The sequence below is a fragment of the Crotalus tigris genome, unplaced genomic scaffold (assembly GCF_016545835.1).
Source record: "Crotalus tigris isolate CLP2741 ecotype Arizona unplaced genomic scaffold, ASM1654583v1 scf7180000024437.13266115, whole genome shotgun sequence".
Classification (NCBI taxonomy): domain Eukaryota; kingdom Metazoa; phylum Chordata; class Lepidosauria; order Squamata; family Viperidae; genus Crotalus; species Crotalus tigris.
Genome location: NW_024100606.1, coordinates 4350458 through 4365101, shown reverse-complemented (window position 1 = coordinate 4365101; position 14644 = coordinate 4350458). Strand labels below are relative to the sequence as shown.

Genomic DNA, 14644 nt, shown 5'->3' with positions numbered 1-14644 from the left:
GCACTGTCAAGGACGCATAAGCAGCTCTGCACAATTGCCCAGGGAGGGGAGGAGGCTCTGGCGGAGAGCCTGGTGGAGAGCCAAGCAGTGGCACATCTGGGGCCTCGGAAGCTGCAAGGAGGATCCACGCGCCACGGAGCCACCAGCTGCCCTCTCACACCCACCAAGGGATGGAGATGGAGATGGAAGGAAGGAAGGAAGAAAGGAAGATTGAAGGGGAAAGGAAGGTGATGGAAGGAAGATTGAAGGGGAAAGGAAGGAGATGGAGAAGGAAGGAGATTGAAGGGGGAAGGAAGGAAGGAAGGAAGGAAGGAAGGAAGGAAGGAAGGAAGGAAGGAAGGAAGGAAGAAGAGGGAGATTGAAGGGGAAGGGATGGAGTTGGAGATGGAAGGAAGGAAGGAAGATTGAAGAGGAAAGGAAGGAGATGGAAAAGGAAGGAGATTGAAGGGGGGAGGTGCTGCCAAGGACACACAAGCAGCTCTGCAAAATTGCCTGGGGGGGGGAGCCTGGTGGAGAGCCAAGCGGTGGCACATTCAGGGCCTTGGAAGCTGCATGGAGGATCTGCGTGCCTCAGAGCTGCTGGCTGCCCTCTCACACCCACCAACCTGGAGCCCCCCATCCTCATCCCGGCACCTCTTGCCCTCTCCCAGCCGCCCCCCTAGGACCTGCCCACCCCTCCAGCCTCCTGACCGCCATCTCAGCAGCGGGGTCGCGGGAGCCCCTTTCCACACTGCGCAGCTCATCATACGCAAAAGGGGCGCAGCCGGAGTGTGAGCTCCTGCTTGGAAGGTGCCACTTCTCCCCTCCCGGCCCGGCCGGCTGGCCTCCGACACACATGCTGGCATTGCCACCGCCTCGCCCTCTTCCTTGCCCCCTGGCTGCTTCCGAGGCCCGGATCCTGGCGAGCTGGGAAGGAGCTTCTCTTGCCTGGCAGCCCCATGGCTGTGCCGGGTGCCAGAGGGCTGAGGCGTCCTCTGACGGTGAGGAAGGTTGGCCGGGCGGCCCGAGGGATGCTCCCGCGTGGCGTGGATGGCAGCCAGGGGTGGAGCGCGGCCAGGCAACTAGGAGGCATGGAGACTGGCTCGGTGCTGCAGCTCAGCATAGCCAGCAGTGGCGGCAGCGGCGGCAGCGGCAGAGCAGCCCAGCGGCAGCACCAGCAGCAACCAAGACCCGGCTTGGTTTGGCCCAGCTGCTGAGCCAGCCCAGGGCGGGGGCACGTGTGATGGCGCTGTGGTGGCAGGAGCAGGCACTGTCGGAAGAGAAGGGCGCCCTGGAGGCGGAAGAGCCGGCAGAGGAGGAGGAGGAGAGAGGCGGCCGGATAGAGGAGTGGTGTCTCGGTTTCTAACGACCCCTGTGAAAGCGTTGTTTGACCCCCAAAAGGGTCGCGACCCACAGGTTGAGAACCGCTGCTCTAGAAAGAGTGCAGATAAGAGCAACAAAGATGATTAGGGAATTGGAGGCTAAAACATATAAGGAACGGTTGCTGGAATTGGATATGTCTAGTTTAATGAAGAGAAGGATGAGGGGGGACATGATAGCAGTTTTCCAGCATCTCAGGGGCTGCCACAAAGAAAAAGGGGTCAACTTATTTACCAAAGCACTAAAAGGCAAGACAAGAAGCAATGGATGGAAACTAATCAAGGAGAAAAGCAACCTAAAACTAAAGAGAAATTTCCTGACAGAACAATTAATCTGTGGAACTTGCCTCCAGAAGTTGGGCTGTTCCAACAATGGAAATTTTTAAAAAGAGATTGGACAACCATTTGTCTCCAATGGTATAGGGTTTTTTGCCTGAGCAGGGGGTAGACTAGAAAACCTACAAGGTCCCTTCCAAGTCTGTTGTTCTGATATTCTGGTTATAAGAAGAGAAGAAAAAGTAGGTCTTCTATTATCAGTTCTCAGCAGTAATCACTCTCTAAGAATGGAGGACTTACAACAAAGAAACTTTTCGCATACTTTTCAGAGTCCAGTCACACAACCAGGTCTTCATGGCCTTACAAAAGGCCAATAGAGTCAGGGCCATTGTTCTGTTTTCTGCTTGGTTCAGCATTGAAGAGGCAGCAGTAGAAAACAAGTACTTCTTTGTTGAAGGTCAAAACAGAAACTAACAAGCATTGCTCCACTCCTATTTATACATTCAGTTTTGGGCGGCGTCAGCCAATGGGAACACATATTCTCCCGCTTAAATGCATTCTAAGTAGTCTGTAGACAGAAAGTCTGGCTGGCAGGCCACGTGGTCTGCTAATCTTCCTTCACAGATCTCAGCAACCTGTTTCATAAATTTAACTCAATACATTACACCCCTTCCCCCTGGATCTTTGACACTTACAAAGCATTGTTTGTTGTTCAAAGATTACACACATTCAAAAGGCATAATGACATCCACTAGTACATAAGCATGACATTACACTGTTCAGTATCAAGAATACTTAAGCATTTCACTTTGTAAGAAAATATATAAGCATTCAAAATTTTAAGGGAAAATACATAACATTTAAGTTTGAAGAAAAATACATAAACATTTTAAGTTTGCAATGACAAAAATCTTACGTAGTCTTTTAAATAGTGTGGTGGGCCTTTCGCTTGCTCCGAACGTCTCGGAGCCGCTGCTAGCTCCTGATCTGCAAGCTCACCCACCAGGCTCAGCAGACTGGGGCTGTGTGACCCGTCTAACATGAGTAGAGCCGATTCATGAAGGCTGGCCTGTTCTGATAGACCCGAGCCTTTGTCCATTTCCCTGTGGCTGGCCTGTTCCGGTAGGCCTGAGCCAGAGTTCCGCGGTGGAGTAGAATCCACTGGATCGGCATGAAAAACCAATTGAGAGCAATGTCCCATGAATGCAGTGCCTGAGTTAGAAGCAGCCTCATTGGCAAAAAACCCCATTTGGCAATCACAAGGTCCCGCTTTCACTGAGAGACTCAGATGTACGATTGTAATTGTGTTCCTCCCCCCCCCCCCCGAGAGCAGAGTGAGGAGCGGAAGAGTGGCTTGGTAACCTCCATCACAGCTGGTCAATGTGCCTGCAAAGCACACGACTGTCTTCCAGGACCACTTCATATGAGAGTGGCCCTGACACCTTGCAAACCACAGCTACCACCCACAGTGCCCCTTGTCCATAGTTGTGTGCCCACACTGGGTCACCCACTTGCAAATACCTTGGTGCCTTAGGCTGCTGCACTTGTGAAGCAATCCTGTCTGGATGTAAGTGATCCAGCTTTGTGATCAAATGGCGCCCCCATCTTAATTCAGCTGGGCTCTTGCCCGTAGAAGTGCAGGGTGTAGTGCGTTGGCAGAGTAGGAAATCTGCCAACCTGTGATGCCAATTTCCATTTGTGATCCTCCTCAAGGATTCCTTGGTTGTTCTAACCATACGTTCCACTTGGCCGTTAGAGGCCGGGTGAAAAGGAGCCAAAGTGACATGCCTAATCATATTTGCCCTTAAGAAGGACTGAAACTCTGCAGAAGTAAATTGAGCCATTGTCTGAGACTATGACATCTGGGAGCCTATGTGTTGCAAAGATGCTGCGCAGAACTGGATGGTCCTGGCAGTAGTCATAGTGGACACTGGAATGACCTCTAGCCACTTGGAGTGACTGTCCACAACAATGAGGAAAAGTTGCCCCTGAAAGGGGTCAGCAAAATCAATATGAATCCTTGACCAAGGGGCTTGTGTGGTCTCCCATCTATGTACAGGAGCATGTGGCATTTCTGGCCTTGACTGCTGGCACACCTGTGGACCTGGGCCTCAATATCTTTATCAAGCTCAGGCCACCAAAGATAGCTGCACGTGAGTGCCTTCATCCGGACTATTCCCGGGTGTCTCTCATGCAGAGAATCAAGGATTCTCGCCCTCAGTGAGGGCGGGATTACTACCCTGCTGCCCCACAAGATGCAACCCTTATAAGTGGATAACTCATACTTCCTTCTCCAGTAACTCTGAAAGTTAGGGCCAGGACAGGTTTCCGGCCATCCTGTGAGCACACAGTTCAACTTGCAGCTCAGCGTGTTGTCTGAAACTGTTTCAGCAGCAACCTCCCCTGAGTTAAGGGGAGACTCCGGCAAATCCTAGATAGCCAGGATGTGGTTAGCTGGAGCAGGATCTGACTCTAATAGCTGTAGAGGCAACCTACTAAGGCCCATTTCTTTACACGGTTTGTGAACCAGACAATAATCATAAGCAGATAAGAATATTGACCACCTCAACGTTCTAGGAGAGATAATCTGGGGTGTCTGCTTGTTCATAGTGAACAATCCCAGGAGTGGCTTGTGGTCAGTGAAGACTGTGAAATGGCGGCCGTATGAAAAGTCATGAAACTTTTTAATGCCCGCCACAATGGCCAATGCTTCCCTATCTATTTGTGCGTAATTGTGTTCTGCAGCAGAAAGAGTCCTGGAATAATAGGCTATAGGGATTTGTGTTCCATCAGCACTGAGATGACTTAACACAGCTCCGATCCCGTATGGGGATGCATCACACGCAATGCTGACTGGCAACTGCTCATTAAAATGAGCCAACACCACATTTGATGACAACAACGCTTTAACTGCTGCAAAACTCCTCTCGTGGACACTCATCCACTTCCATGTGGCCTTCTTGTCCAAGAGCTGGTGTAACGGCTCTGCCACTGTGGCCTTGTGGGGGAAGAAAGCATGATATAAATTAAGGAGTCCCAGGAATGCCTAAAGCTCTCCCTTCATCTTGGGACTAGGTGCCTGCTTAATTGCTTTGAGCTTGGATTCAGCAGGATGAATGCCTTCAGCATCTAGACGAAACCCTAGGAATTCTGTGGAAGTGACTCCAATTTTGCATTTCTCCTGTTTGAGCTTCAGCCCTGCTTCGTGGAAACACTGCAAGACAGCCCGGAGCCTGTCAGTGAGGGTTTCGACTGATTCCCCAGCTATGAGGACATCATCGAAATATGGGCATACACCCAAAATGTTGTGGAGCGTGCACTCCATTACACTCTGAAAAATGCCCGGGGCCACATTAACCCTGAACTGTAACCATCGCACCTTGAATGCTCCCCTGTGGGTTACTATGGTTTGGGCCTCAGCCGTGGCATCGTCCACTGGCAGCTGCTGATAGGCCTGGGCCAAATCTAATTTGGCAAAAATGCGACCTCTCTGTACAGATGCCAAAATGTGGCTGACTACAGGCACCAGATAGGAGTGCTGCTGGAGAGCTTTGTTTAACGTGCATTTATAGTCGGTGCAAATGTGGACTATAAAGTGCATTTATAATTGGCACAAATGCGGACTTCTCCATTGGCCTTAAGTGGTGTGACAATGGGAGTTTCCCATGGACTACTGTCCACCAGTGCTCTAAGATGCCTTGTAGCAACAGTTTGTCCAGCTCTGCATTGATTCTCTGCTTTAGGGCAAAAGGCACCCAATGAGACTTAATTCTTATTGGTGCTATTGAACGATCTAACCATAGTGCAATTGGAGGCCCTTTGTATGCCCTAACTCTGAGCTGAAGACATCAGCAAACTCTTTACACACCACCGAAAGGCTCGACGTTCGCAAGCTATTTAACCCTGTCACTTGAATTCTCTGTTGAGGCTTTCTTTCCGGAGGTTGCTGTAACTGATAGACTTCATGGTCCGATTCGGAGTCTTCAACTCTCTCAGCATCCTCTTGGTGGATGGCCTCCATGCAAGGAGGGTTCTTGGAGAGCCACAAGGCCTTAACAGCTTCACCTGCTGCTTCTTCGGTCGTTATCTCCCTCAACACATCTTGAAATGATATAGTCTCTTTAGCAAAGGTCTTCTGTTGCAGTTCTCGGCTCCTTAGACCACAAACTTAACGGTCCCACAGTTTTTCTTCAAGATTTTTGAATTCACATTGCTGTGCTGCTTGGTGAAGAGTGGCTATGAAGTCAACGGCGGACTCACTGGGACACTGGTCTCGCTGTTCGAAGGTGTGCTGCCAAGCAATGACCAAAAGCTTGGGCTCAAAATGTTCTTTGAGCATCTTCTTAAGTTCTGAGTATGCAATGGACTCAAGCAGCACTGGTGCAACCAAGTTCTCTGCAATGTCAAATGTTGCTTGACCACAAACACACAGCAGCATCGTGGCCTTCAATCCGTCATCTCAAACTTGGTTAGTTTTCAACTCTTGCGATATAGGAGCTCCACCTCTCTGGATGAGCGACATCAAATTTGGAGAGTTTTCCGATCTTCGCCATGGTTAGTTTTTCGCGGCCTTTTCAATGCCTCATGCTGCGCAGGCTTCCATGGGACTTCCAGGGTGGATCCTTGGAAGCATTCTCCTCCAGTGTTTCTGTACTGGCAGGATAGAGAGAGGGGGGTGGAACACCGTTCTGACCAAGTGCTTGCTAGGCCTTTCCTCCATAGTGACTCAGCTCCTCGAATTGTGGCAGCATGATCCCACCTTCTATCAAGAGAAAAACAGCATATCTGTGCAATGTCTTTTGACTGCAAATGACAGAACAGAATCTAACAGAATAATAGAGTTGAAAGGGACCTTGGAGGTTTTCTAGTCCAACCCCCTGCACAACCAGGAAAATTACCATTTCAGACAAATGGTTGTCCAATCGGTTTTTAAATATCTCCAGTGTTGGTGCACCCATTAATCATTCCACTGATTAATTGTTCTAATTGTCAGGAAATTTCTCCTTAGTTCTAGGTTGGTGCTCAGTTAGTTTCCATACGTTGCTTCTTGTCTTATCTTTGGATGCTTTGGAGAATAGGTTGATTCCCTCTTTTTGTGGCAGCCCCTTAGATCAGACATGCCGAAATCATGATGTCAAGTGACGTTGCACAACATATCGGGACGGTTTTGCCATTGCCAGCAATGGGGTAGGTGCAGCTTCTGCAAGATGCATCCGGCCTGCGGGCCAGCAGTTTGACATCCCTATCTTATTGGAGCACTGCTATCATGTCACCCCAAGTCCTTCTCTTCATTAAACTAGACATACCCAATTCTTATAACCATTCTTCATATGTTTTAACCTCCAATTCCCTAATCATCTTTGTTGCTCTTCTCTGTACTCTTTTCTAGAGTCTCAGTATCTTTTTTATATCATGATGACCAAAACTGGATGCACTATTCTAAGCATGGTCTTACCAAGGCATTATAAAGTGGTATTAACAGGTCAATTGATCTTGATTCTATATATCTACTAATGCAGTCTAGGATTTCATTGGCTTTTTTGGCAGCTGCAGCACACTGCTGGCTCATATTTAAATGATTGTCCTCTAGAAGTCCTAGATTTTTCTCACTGTTACTACTATTGAACCAGGTACCCCCTATTCTATACCTGTCCATTTGGCTTTTCTTGCTTAAATGTAGAACCTTACTTTTTTCACCATTGAATTTCATTTTGTTAGATAGCACCCAGTGTTCAAGTCTGTATGTTGAACCTCTCTTCTGGAGTGTTGGCTATTCCTGCCAGCTTGGTGTCTTCTGCAAATTTGATGAATTCCTTTTCTATTGTCTACATAATCTTATGAAGATATTAAAGAATACTGGGCCTAAAACAGAGTCTTGAGGTACCCCACTGCATACTTCCCTCCATGTAAATGTGGTTCCATTAAGGACTACACATTGAGTGTGGTTGATCAGCCAGTTACATATCCTTTTGGTTGTGATACTGTATATCACACATTTTTCTATCTTATCAATAAGGTGACCAACCATCCTCCTTTAGGGAGGACAGTCCTCCTTTTGTAAGTTCTTCCTCAAAAAGTGTCCTCCTTCATGTCCTCCTTTTCGATATTTGAAGACTAATCTGCAGGGCTTTTTTTCCCTCATAAAATGCTCAGAATGGCATTCCGGCACCTTTTTTTGATTTTTTTTTTCAACTTTTGCATGAGCTGTGCTACTCCCACTATTGGCTTTCGAAAGCCAATAGGAATTGCTGCTGAGCACGCCAAAACACCCGGCTGGCAAACTTTGCACATGCAAGTTGTCTGTATTATTGTTGCAATGAATAAAATGTTTCTTTTATTTAAGATATTTTTTTCTTCAATTTATTTGTGTCCTCCTTTTCATTGTTAAAAAGTTGGTCACCTTATTATCAAGTAGTAGGTTGTGGTCTACTTTTACCAAATGCCTTAGTTAAGTCCAAGTACGTTATATCCACAGCATTCCTCTAATTTGCTAATTTTATTACTTTGTCTAAGAATGCAATAAGGTTTGTTTAGAATGCTATAAACTATCATTTTTGCTTCTGATTCTGAAAACATGTGCTACATAGGAATTATCATAACAACTGAAAACTATGAGGGCAATCAAGACCTATGAGTCTTTTAGAAAGAACATGCTAACATATGTTTGTTTCAGAAGTGTTTACTTAGAGTGGTTATTGAAAACAAAACCCAATACATCACCAGCATGCCAAGTTCATGAAGCTTGTCTTAAAAGGATTGCTATTTTACCATGCAATAGAAAAAATTACCAGCTCTCCCTAGACATTTGTTGTTGTTAATTGCGAAGTCGTGTCCGACCCATTTGTAGACTATGAAAATAAATGGGTCTGATGGTGAATCCATGTTTCTGAAAATGTACTCAAATATTTGACTCCTATGGTAATCTTAATAGTTCCTCTCTTAGAAGCAAGGATTTCATCTGCTGATTTTTTATCTAGTAACCTTTCTAACTGATTTTATTTGGTGTAATATTTAATTATAGTTTGTTGTCCTTGAACTTTTAGGGAAAATTGAAATAAACACATTGCAAATCATAGTTCCCCAAAATGGAACACTCTGCATTCACCAGAGTGGAAGAAGGGAATGTTTTTAAAAACAACCATATCAGGAGTATAAGCCTCACTTTCCTGTTAGGACAGAAACTAAACCCCTAGTAGGTGTGAGGGTGGAATGAAAAATACAATGAAGCTGATTCTCACAATAGTTAAATCATTGGTCCATGTATCCCATCCTTATATCTACCAATTCTTCTGCCATTAAAAAAAACGTTTTAAGTTCATCTGTTATTTGCTGTTTTTGCAAGTTATTATAATTCACTGAATATATTTTATTATTATAAAATCAATTTTTAAGTTTGCATCTACCTAATTCTTATAAATTCTGGAATACTAGAGATGCTGCATGTGGTTTTCTATACAACAAAAGTCTTCCACTTTCTCCCCCTTTTGGAAAGCAGGTAAGCAAAGCAAGAAGCCATGTTCAGAAGTAATATATTACACTCAAATCAAAAACTAATTGTTTCCAAAAGGGCCCTCTATTTATAAACCCATTTTGAATCTTTGTAGCTTCTCAGTTTGTTTGCTCTGTGCACACAAAAAGCTTTGTATCATATGGTCTAATTTAGAATTGATGGCTCATATTCTGTTTAAGGTTTCCAGACTTGATCTGGAAATTGTTTTTATAAAGTGCTAAATAGTCAGGATAAAAGCTTACATTGAAAGGCCATCTGTCCACCACAGAGGTCATACAGATGTCCAGCCCAAGTCTAAATAGGTAAGGTGACCAACTTTTTTACAATGAAAAGGAGGACACAAATAAATTGAAGAAAAAAATATCGTAAATAAAAGAAACATTTTATTCATTGCAACAATAATACAGAATACACTATAATATGATAAATGCATAATAAAAACATTTGTAACAATAACATTTTATATTGTAATTATGCTTACATGCTGCGCCCCCGCCCGCAGCTGCCCCGTCAGCACTGCTGCCCCGCTGTGTAGAGCAGGCTCCATGGCTCCCAAAGCACCAGGTGCGCCGGCTCCGGCTCTGGCCCCAGGGGGCAGCCTGCCATCGACACACCCTGCCTGCAGCCGCCCCGCCAGCACCACCGCCCATACTGCGCAGCCCCATGTAGAGCAGGCCCCACGGCTCCCACAGCATGGGGGCAGCCGGCCACCACCGCCCCTCACCCCCCCTGCCCGCAGCAGCCCCGCTGCCCCTGCGTCTTGCTCCCGCAGCCATTATTGCCCTAGCAGGGCCAAAGATCAAGAGAAAGTTACTGTGGCGTCGCCGCTCTAGTCTCCTCCAGGTATCTTCGGGACTAACTAGGAGATGGTGTAGTTGGGTAGCAGGAAGGGGTGCAAAGTTTCTGCCAATTCACCTTCACTGAAGACAACTTACATGTGCAAAGTTTGCCGGCCAGGTGTTTTGGAGTGCTCAGTAGCAGTTCCTATTGGCTTTTGAAAACCAATAGGGGGAGTAGCACAGCTCATGCAAAAATTGAAAAACAAAACCATCAAAAAAGGTGCTGGAACGCCATTCTGAGCATTCTATTAGAAAAAAAGCCCTGCAGATTAGTCTTCAAAGATCGAAAAGGAGGACATGTAGGAGGACACTTTTCAAGGGAGGACAGAACTTACAAAAGGAGGACTGTCCTCCCTAAAGGAGGACAGTTGGTCACCTTAGAATAGGGAGAACAAGAACTCTGAAGTTGCCCATAAACAGTTAGGACCAGGACTACAGTCAAAGAACTTATTTATGCTGTGATAAAATGTGCTATATTTATAGTCAAATTACAGTAATCACTTCCAAATTAATCAAACTTTGAAATTGATTTCCAAATTTCATCAAAAAGAAGTTTCATATTAAATCTTTCCTCATTTTTGGTAATGTATAAGTGTTCATCTAAAAGGGAAGCTTTTCTTCATATAAACTGTTTTCTCAGTTTTGGTAATTTTCATAAGAAAGTTAACCGTGTGTGATTTGGGATTGCTTCTTAGACAGGAGTCTCTAGGAACTGCAAGAATATGCTTTCATTTAATGTAAAACTTGACATTACAACAGTAATGCATAAATCTTTCTCTTCTCTATGGTAGCCTCAAAAATGAAGCATCATAAACACTTCTTTAAAGCTTAAAATATAGAAATATCAAAACAATGCATTCATACCTCTTCATCACATTTAAATTTGGGGAAATAATAATAACTTAACAGTTTACAAAATCCCTGCTCCAATAATTGTGTGAATTGTTTCTCAGCACTTGTAGTGTGCAAAATTTAAGGAAACCTTGAGAAGCACCCCAGAACTATAAGAAGAGCTCCTTCTGAATTATAGCACTCCTGCTGAGTTTATACAGTGTGCTGAACTTTAAACATTGGTTAGCAACAAACAGTTATAGTATACATATAATATGTGATTGACTAGTTCCCATTTTTAGAAATGGCTAGATTCTCACAATTAGCATATAATTATGCCTACTTTAGCATATTGTTTGAATGCAGGATCTGAAGGTCTGGTGATCTTTAATAGAGAACTAGACAACTGTGATCTGTTGGATCATTGTTTGAAAGATATTTTCTTAACTAAATTAAGAACTGACATGGGCAAGCAAAAAAAAAAAAAAAAACTGTAAGAGTGACTTCCAATATTCCTGCCAGCTTTCCCATTTACTTTCCTTGTGGGAAGCTGGCAAGGAGCATTTGAAACGATGATCACACTGACAACTTTGCCAATTTTTCAATCCCATGGGAGTAATGATTCCCAGATTTTTGATGGATTCTTTAGGATAACTCATTTGAGGTACAATTGATTCAAAAGGTGTTGCCCTGTGATGTAATAATTGAAGGTTACAAACAAACTGTAGAGTTTTAGTAGTATATAGATTCTTAACATTTCTCTATATAATAATTCTCAGTTTTTTGAAAGGATACATGAAATACCAGCATGAAGTAGTTAAATGAACAGATTAATATACAGGTAGTCCTTGAGTTACAACAGTTTATTTAGTGACTGTTCAAAGTTACAACAGCACTGAAAAAAATGATTTATGACCATTGTTCACACAACCATTGTAGCATCTCCACAGTCGCATGATCAAAATTCAGATGCTTGGAAATTGACTCAAATTTACGATAGTTGGAGTGTCCTGGGGTCATGTGATCACTTTTTGTGATCTTTTGACAAACAAAGTCAATGGAGAAGCGAGAATCAATTAATAATCATATTACTTAACAATGATAGTGATTCATCTAACAACTGTGGCAAGAAAGGTTGTAAAATGGAGCAACATTCACTTAACTGTCTTGCTTAGCAATATAAATTTTGGGCTTAATTGTGGCCGTAAGTCAAAATCTTCCTAAATTGTCTCCCCACCTCCTCTGCTTTTACAGTTCAGGGTACTTGAATGAGTCCTAACTAAAACAATGATTTGCTAGCAGACTCCAACAAGAGCCAAGTTCAGCTGAACAATGTGCATATTTTAAAGTACCATTGATTTGATGCTGAATATCTTTCTTGTCTAATTCCACACTGGCTTGAGCCCCAGCACTTGTTATTTCAGGAAAATAAGAATTAAAATTTTTATTTAAGAAGGCTCTCAAATAAACAATTCTTTTCTTTTCTGGATATTCTATGTGGGGAAATGGTAAATCATCTAGCACAAAATTCTCCATCAAGGGACTTGCTTCCCCTCCCCCTTTGGCAGGGTGTGGGGGAGGGAGGTACTTGAGCAGTTTGCTTGACTATTTCAGCTTCCAATGCAGAATGGACGTGAACTCCTTGGGAAACATACAGAAACTGTATCCTTCCCCCATCAACAAGCCAAAGGGGTGGGTTGAAACATGTCATGCCCTCCACAGTTCAAATTAAGCACTTAAGTTAATCAAATCATGCCGTAACTGGGAACAAAGATCTTGCTTTTTAGTGAGCCCTCACATGAACTGCAACATTTGAGTAATGTTCTTGTACTTTTGTTCTAACAATATCAAATCACATACAAGGAATATCAGTAATATCCAGACAAGAAATAACATTCACCCAATATAAGAACAGTTCATTTACTTTCCCTCTTTCCCCAGGATTTCAAATTGATCTTGGCCTCAATCCTTCAAACATACAGTAAACAATACAGAGAAGAGTGTCTCTGAACGTGGAGAGATGTCTGTTTTGGCCATTATTTGAGTAGCAACTACTGGATGACCTAGCTGACTTCTGAGACTTTCAGATCAAGAGGATACCAGAAGACTTGAATTCTTACTTGATGCTTCCACAGATGAAATCCAGATTCAGAACATATCCTACTTTCTAAATACTGCCCTAGCAAATAACATACCTCTTTTCCTGTAGCCCACTGTGGTCTGTGTTTATATTTAGAGTGATAGAAGAAGACGCCCAGAGCTGGGGTATTTCTGCTTTTAAAGCCAAGATTCAAGTCATCCTGTGAAGCATGAAGAGGATGGAGTCTTAGCACTTTGTAAGCAGCTTCTTTGACATCTCAGCCATGTCCTTTGCCTCTTCTTGCACATGCAGTTGGCCCAGAGACACCCCCTTTCCCCTCCCAAACTCTCTTCTATTTTGCCCTCTCCCCACTTCCCCCCCCCCACATCCTCATGCCTTTCTTTTCCACACTGTAGCATTTTGACCCGTTATGACCACCAGGGATTTAAAGGAGGAAGGTAGCTTTTTGCTTTGGTTTTTTTTGGGGGGGGGCACACATAGCCAAGCATTCCTCCTGCCAAAGATGTGATAGCAGCAGCAACAACAGTAGCAACACATAATTTGCCCCAGGGCAGTCAAAGCCAGGCATGAATAATCAGCCATGCAAGAAGACATGGAAGTTAAGGAACTCATCCTGTACCAGGGACAGAAAAGAGCAGAAGATGATTTGTGAGGCGTGAAAGCTGCCAGCCAGCAACTGGGATTTTGTTGCCTACTTACTGTTTGACGGTGTGAGCAATATCCCACCAAAGACCCTTTTAGGGTCCAATTTTCTCTCCCTTCTAACTGACTTCGGGAGAGGGAGCTTGGAGACGAGCTGTGCCTGTTGGCAGAACAGCTGCTGTTGCCTTCAAATGGTCATGGTGAAACCTGAGGCCCTCAGGCTTCTTCAGGTAGCATCCTCCTCTCTCTCAGCTTTGGCACTCACTCTTCTGGGCAGCCAGTCAAGTATCAGATAGTGCTGTAAAACTCGGCTGCTCTACTTTGTAATGTGCCTGGATGGTACAGCCTTCCACGAAGGCTCCCAAAAGGAATATGTTTCTCTACCCCATCGAAAAGGAGAATATACTTGGGGATGGTGGATTTTGTTTCCCTTTAAAACCAAGTGCTTCCTACCCTCTCCACTCCCACTTGCTCTTTTAAAACTAATGAGGCAATTGAGAAAGACAGTCTTGTTTGTTCTAGTAGCTCTGATCTCAGTAGGTGCTTTCCCATTGTATCTCTTACTGCTGCTTAAGTGGTGCCATTTTACAACAGGATAGTTACAACCAATTCTGTATTTCATATAATTATTCTACAAAATCCATCCTGGTGGATAAGATACATGTTTTTCAGGAGTAAATCCTTGTCAAAGTCAAAACCAGTCCCTTTGACTAGCTATTACTCTTATATTTGTATACAGGTAGTTTTTGACTTACAACAACTGAGACCAAAGTGTTGCTTTGTGAGAAAGTTAAGTGAATTTTATGACTTTTCTCACCACAGCTGTTAAGTGAATCACGGCAGTTATTAAGTTAGTAACACAGTTACTGAGTGTGGCTTCCCCATTGACTTTGCTTGACAGGTTGTAAAAGGTGATCACGTGACTCTGGGAGACTGCAACCATCATAAATATGAAACAGTTGTCAAGCGTCTGAATTTTGATCATATGACCATGGAGATGCTGCAATGGCCATAAGTGTGAAAATGGTCATACATTTTTCAGTCCCATTGTAACTTCAAATGGTCACTAAATGAACTGTTGTAAGTC

The 14644-nt window shown here is 44.0% G+C and overlaps 1 protein-coding gene across 1 annotated transcript in view; it reads right to left on the bottom strand.

Annotated features, from left to right (window-relative positions):
* Window positions 1-13788, bottom strand: part of LOC120302654 (sodium channel protein type 4 subunit alpha-like) — a 160686-nt gene extending 146898 nt beyond the window's left edge. The window contains exons 1-2 of the mRNA XM_039331422.1: window positions 13615-13788; window positions 13010-13114 (exon numbers count right to left, since the gene is read on the bottom strand). The gene's annotated coding sequence lies outside the window, so the exon portion shown is untranslated. The remainder of the gene's footprint in view (window positions 1-13009; window positions 13115-13614) is intronic.
* Between the last annotated feature and the right edge of the window lie 856 nt (window positions 13789-14644).